We start from the raw sequence: 7,074 nt of genomic DNA, 5'->3' as shown, positions 1-7,074 counted from the left end.
AAAACAGCATCACAGTGGAAGCATTTTTAACCCCTTAAGGACAATGGGCAGTCCCTAAACCCATTGAAAACAATGCATTTTGAGCCTGTACATGTACGGGCTTTGTCATTAAGGGGTTAATGTCTACATTTAACCAATATGTACATATATAAGACCAGCACACACATACAAAGTCACAAGGTATAGCTTCCTTACCCATGGCTACAAGGAATGGAGTGTGGGATACAGTTAGGACCCATACCCCCTAATTTTTTTTATTTTTTTTTAATCCCCATGGAAATTAGGCACTTTGGGGGGAAAAAAGGTTTTCCAAGAACATTTTAATTATGTTTAAGGACTCATACTGTCCTCATGAGACATTTTAAACACGCAAGTACATTAATGCATCATTTGCTTTTTTTAACTGGCAATCTCTTTCCTGCAGCCAAGTGTATGCAAGATTGAAACTCCTGTACGCAAGAGTAACCTCAACGTGCCATTGATATATTATGTTTTAATCATCAGTGTGCCATCCAGGAATAGACAGCTGTAAGGCAAGCTGTAACCTTAGGCAGAAGTTCTGATGCAAGTAAGGGCATGGACAGATAGATTTAAGTTTCATCTGGTTGTTGAAGTCAGAGGATTATATAAATCGCCCCAGGGAAAGAGGAGTAAAGAGATGCAATAGGAAAGTGCCCGATTCAGAGCACTAGGGGTACTCCTAGGGGAAATGCAGCTGGAGAAAGACTGTTGAGGAAGGTAAGACAGAAATGACGAGTGAGTCAGACCACTTTACATTACATTACGTTACGTTAATTTATGTTTCATCAGCAGATTCTGTAGAGCTCGATTAGCAAATATTTTAACAAAGGTAATTTAAAATTGGCAATGACATTAATAAAAGTTACAACATACTTTTTACAGACGCTAACAAATACTATAATGATTTACGTGCTCTTAGGTTTACAGAAATTGAGAAGCAATTTGAAATGTCCAATATTAAGTAGGTGCCCTATCAACCTGCAATCAAATAATAGAATGAAATTGGAAACAGTGACTAAAAAAAATTTTGAATTCTACTAAAACTGTAATTGCAAAATAAATGATTGCACACAAAATAACAATCAAGATTTACTTATCGCAGTGAACAGCAAATTGCAGTTATAGGCACCAATTGACCTTTCCTCGTGTTAAAATATTTATCCAATGAATTATTATACCAAGATAAAATGGAAGGACATGCACTGTATATGTTGCATACACAAAAGCATGTCCTAGCATTTTACAATGTCGAACTGCTCTTGGAGGAAATATTACTCAAAATTAGAGGTGTAACACCTAGGGTGATTTGGAAATACTGTACCCAAACATAAAAAAGCAAAAAACATTCAAAACCAACATACCATGAGCTGTAATTCACACTAATTCTCGCTAAGAGGCAGTGGATCACTCGACTCATGCGTCGATGAAGAACACAGCTAGTTGCGAGAATTAGCGTGAATTGCTGGATACATTTATCAGCAATATTTTGAACGCATCTTGCAGACACAGGTTCCTCTGAGGGTTACTACCATGAGCTGAATGACATTACAGTTTTAGCAATCTGTTAAAAACTATCTACATATTGATTTTGAGATTAAAAGAGCTTTGGCTTGTGCACCTCCTCGGCTGGTGGGATGATGTAGGATGAGTGGGCAGAGCATCTAAGGTGATAGAGGTTGAGCTACATCGGATTGCATTTCTATACTGAGCATTTTATCATGCCCAATCTTTAGGTTTAAAGAAACTAACAACACAATGATAAAAGGATCCTAATGGAGTTTTCTGTGACCAATAAAAAGATCACAAACCGAAGGGGGCAAGGCTTGGGAGAAACGTCCGTCATGCATTTTTGAACGATTAAAGCTGACCTCCTTGATGATGGAGTTTGAGGCAGACACTTACTTGATCCTTGGAATCCCAACACTCCAAATAGCTTCCAATCCTTGGGTTACTTTATTCAGAGAAAGCAAAACAAAAAAAGCAACGTTTCGGCCAAACAGGGCCTTTGTCAAGCTTGGTATACTGGGTATAACATATACTTAAGAGCTAGAAGTAGCTATCTTTATAAAACAAAAAAAACCTATGGTCACGCTATAGCTTATAGAATAGAAATGGAATTCACTGGCTTAAGAATGTACCGTACTTTTTTTTTTCTTCTTCTTTAGTTCTTTAGTGAGAGGCTCTGGCTCTGATTATGGCTCTGATTTTTCCCCACTGAGATATATTCACACTACCACAATTTTGCAAAAAAACTGTATACAATCAGACCTTGTTTCTGAATTGTGAGGGATTTTTTTTTATTATTTATTTCATTGAAATGACTAATACTTTGAGATATATATATATATATATATATATATATATATATATATATATATATATATATATGAAAATGTGCACTTTAGTCTTGATGAACTGTCAATAACCATCATGGAATTAATTGAGGTTTTTCTGTACTTCATTGATATAACCTGCACTTAGGTATATGTGAAAATGTTTCTGCTTCTATCCACTGAGAAACCTTTCAATTGATGCAATTTTGCACACAACCTTTTGCATTCAGAATCTTGAATTAACCTTTGATGAATCATTTCATTGATATAGTTCTCAATCTGGTGAAAATGTGCACTTCACATCTGATGAATTGGGAATAACTGGTATATTAACCGTTGAATCGTAAGTTTTTGTATTTTATTGATATGATTGCTAACAACATATACTTAAGGGTTAGAAAACTAATGAATTTCACAAGTTTAAGAATTTACTTCTCCCCCCCCCTCCTTAATAGTGACTACGTATATATATATTATACACTCACTGGCCACTTTATTAGGTACTCCTTGCCAAATGTGCAACCAGATAGATGTTTTAATGTCTGCTTTATATGTTTGTTTGACACTGGAATTTCTCTTTTTTGCTGTGAATGGTATGGAGGCAAACATTTTTATAGAGGTGTATACAGAAACTACATCATAGATACCTTAAACGTCATCACACTTAATTTCCAGGGCATGAATTCCCAGCAGAAACGGATCTGCTCTAAATAAGGAAAGGGTAGATGTTTGCTGCATACAAGAGACCCATTGGAAAGATGGGAAAAAAAATAAAAAATAAAAAATTGTGTTGTTCAGCATTCTTCCTTTCAATTCCAAAAACAGATGTGTAGCCATGTTGGCGTCCAATACCATTATATACGAATAATATTTAAACAAAATGATAAAAGGGGAGATGTTTGTTTTTGAAATGCATGTTAGATGACAGATTATTTGTAAATTTTAAATATTTATGTGCCTAACAAAAAAGAATTGCATTTTTTAACAGGACATTAGAGAATCCAGGACATTATTCAAGGAACTTTTTTTTATATTTGGGGGAATTTAATTATGTGGCAGACTGTGACATTGATAAATCCATGCAAACCAACAAGATACCTGAAAACCAAAGGGGCTTGGCTAGACCTTTAGAAGAGATGCTATGGAAATATTGGTTATATGCTATATTGAGGGTATTAAAACCTGTAGATAGCCCCCCTCCCTGAGCTATCCATATGTATCACCTCTTATACATGGAGGTAACAGTAAATTCCCCTGGCTCTGGGAGAGGCACAGTAACACTTCATTTTCCCCAAACACAATGGCAAAAAAATTATTTTCCTGACAATAAAAAGCTCAATAGCCAGCAAAATATAAGAGACATCTTATAAGCTATTAACGCGTTGGTACATGGTTGGTTCTGTTACACCATACTACCTGTCCTGCAAGGGTCTATAAAAAATCAGTACCCATATATCTGCAAAATGCTGCAAAATCCCTGATAAAAAAAACAAAACAAAAAAAAACAGAATGCCCCACTATTGGAACTTGGCTACATAAGGTAGAAAACATTAGAAGTCGGTTCAGACAGCACAGGGCAGAGGAGTCCAACATTCCCATAGGTGGTTCCAGCGGGCAGAATTTCTTTCTTCTCTACCTACAGCCTGCTGGGTTCCATGACCTCTTCCATAAACCCTACTAGAACGCAGTTGCAAGATAAGACGGGGGGGGGGGGTAATTACCCAACTGTTATTGGTACTCATGCCTTTTTTTGTTACTATGTACACCAGGGTTCTTGGTCAATGCTCTGGTCCCGGGCTCTCACTTTTAGCTATTTTCTTTCTGGGGGTTTTCTTGTTTTTATTATTAATACAGAGCTGTGTTATGGGGTAGGGTATTGTAAACTCGCAGTGCATACATGTTGTATGTTATTGGATAGTGTACACAGGTAATACTATCTTGCTTACTGTCCTTAAGTAATACAAGCTGTTGGATACATTGTTATATGAGACAACACAACGGAACGTGCTTGCGTATGCTTTATCTGTGAATCTGTCAACACTATAAACACAGAATTAAAAAAGAAAAAAAAAGAAAATTATAGCTTAACAGAGCCTGAGTCTCACACACCAGCTCCCATGCTTATCCCTTCCCCTTGTAAATGCTGATTGGCCAGAATGAAAAAGTAAGAAAAAACCTCATAGGTTGTTGGACCCACCAATCACAGCCATAACAATCAATGAGTCCGCCTCTCATTTTTGGCTACTCCTACCAATCAGTCATTGATATCTACCCTCCCACACACAGTCCGTTCCACTTTACCTCATTAACGAGCGACACAATGGCTTTTTATGGCCACAAACCAGCTTGTAATGGCAGCTACACAACATTTCGGCACTTTTGCAATTAGTTTTTGGCAGTTTCGAAAGGGATTGCCCTCATTTTCTGAGATTCTTACAAATGCACAAAACAGGCAATTTTACGCCAAAAAAAGGTTTGTACAAATCTGAACACACACAAGTCTATTAGGGACTATCAACACTAACAAAATAACAGAATGAGATCCTTTTTAGACAGTGAGATTCAAAAAGTAATCAATGGGCGGAAATTAAATTAAATCCCCTTCCCAGATGGTTTTCCAATCTCTTTTACAAAAAAAGACTAATATAATAACTGTTTACTTGACAAAGATCTTTAATGAAATCAGGGAGTCTAGGAAATTTCCAACAGACATGTTGAAAGCCAAAATAATTCCCATTCCTAAATACGGAAAAGGCCCCAGATTAATATTATTAATGTAGATATCAAAATTGACTCAGCTATCTTGTTGGAGAGTTTAAAACAAATTTCCTGTTTGATGCGTAAAGTAGAATCTGCGAGGGGTCCGACAAGCTAATGGCAATACTAGGAAGAGCTTAGATCTTATTGAATTTATTGACAACCGGCAGATTCCAAAGCTTGTCCTCTCCCTTAATGCAGAGAAGGCCTTTGGCAGAGTCAATTGGATTGTCTTAGAAGACATGTAGAATGCTATAAAGGAAAAACACTTGGCCAGTTCGAATGTAAATTAACCATTTGATGACTTTGTGATAAGAGTAAGTGACCCAGAAAACTCACCGCCTACAATTTTTAAAAGAAATATGGTAAGATGTCAAAAGGTCTCAAGGTTTCATGGCTGGGAAGAATTAATCCATTTAGGCATTAAAGTAAAGGCATTCATACAAATGGCTTCATCTCTTACGTATGATCCCTTTGCACCTACCTACAAATTGGGTAGAACTTTTCTAAAGTATGATTAAAAGATTTATTTAAAAAAAAAAAAAAAAAAAAAGAATCTCAAAGAGATTTCTTTAAATTAATAGGAAACAAGGTAACTTGGGGACCCCTAGTCTGGCTAGATAAGTCTTCTGTCTTTCCCCTTGCTTGGGTAAGCTGGCAGAGAGAGCTGAAAGTACGCATAGATAGATAGACCAGGGTGGCCATTTGGATAGGGAAGGGTAAAATGACCCACTGCTTGAATTTCCAAGAGTTACGGTAAAAATTATGTATAAGTGGTACTGGGTCACCCAAAAGATTCCTCAACTTAAGCTAAATGAACCCCCGTTGTGCTGGAGATGTAATATGCCAAAATTTGGTGGTGATGCAAAAAGGTTTATAGAATCTGGTTAAAAAAAAATCATCATTTTGGAACTGACCAAGACATTATTATCTCCTCAACCAACCAAGGGTCTCCTCCATGCAGATATTGGTGTTCTCTCCTCCAACAAAATAATTTTGGCTGGCTAATGCTTTCTGGCAATGAAAACGTGCAGAGCTATAAGATGCAAATAAGAATACGAAATCCAGTGGGAAGTTGGGGGGGGGGAATCAAATTAACTATTATTGCCTGATGGAAAATGGTATTTTATTGCAAATCAATAAAAAAAGGTTTTCCTAATTTGGAATCCCTGGCTACAAAAAATTGTTGATGTAAAGTGCGATGACAGATGTTGTTACTAACACTTCTTCCGTATGCATTCCTGGAATTAGTTTGGGCTCCACACTGTTTCATTCTATTTGTTATGCTTTGTTTGGTAAAATTGGTTTCAAAAGCGGTGAACACTGTAAACTTCAATTGGGGAAATAAATAAAATAACTACTTTTGACCCCAAAATCACTAGCTGAGATAATTTTACATCTTATCATTGCACTCTATGAGAGGATTTCTGTTCAATTACTTTAGGACTTTAAATTCGACCCCATACGGCCATACACTTGCCCAGTATGGGCAGTTATATTCCCTGAGTAATTACGATACGATAATGTGAGACTATATTGGGCTTACGGTATCAAGCTGAAGAAATATTCAGTAACAAAACAAACATATATATTTATAAAAGTGTTATTCATATGCCCTGATACAGATAGATGGATGGACGTTATCTTATCTGATTACTGATTACGTTCTGTTACAGATGTTTTTATCCAGTAAGCGATTAAACCAAAGCCGACTGGTGATCATGAAGCAGTCCTGGCCCTTAAAGACCAGCGGCTGACAGCTGGATATGCGCCGCCGCGCAAACTATGCTGGAGCGGCAGGTCACGTGTGTGTGTGTGTGTGTGTGGCTCTGTTGGCCCGTGGCCCACCGGGAATTTCCTTAGTGTTCCAGATGGCCAGTCAAGGACTGGGTTACAGAATACTTTTGAACCTCATATACTGATAAATATACACATTTTTAAGTTCCGCAAGAAGCCATTCTGA

General features: G+C 37.0%; 1 pseudogene; it reads left to right on the top strand.

The window, feature by feature from the left end:
* Window positions 1–1,409: 1,409 nt before the first annotated feature.
* Window positions 1,410–1,546, top strand: LOC149288347 (5.8S ribosomal RNA; annotated as a pseudogene).
* The last annotated feature ends 5,528 nt before the right edge of the window (window positions 1,547–7,074 follow it).

Source organism: Sceloporus occidentalis, unplaced genomic scaffold (assembly GCF_023333645.1).
Source record: "Sceloporus occidentalis isolate IW3139 unplaced genomic scaffold, rSceOcc1.0.p SCAF_52, whole genome shotgun sequence".
NCBI lineage: Eukaryota > Metazoa > Chordata > Lepidosauria > Squamata > Phrynosomatidae > Sceloporus > Sceloporus occidentalis.
The sequence above is the reverse complement of the archived record's forward strand: the minus strand, read 5'-3'. Positions and strand labels throughout refer to the sequence as shown.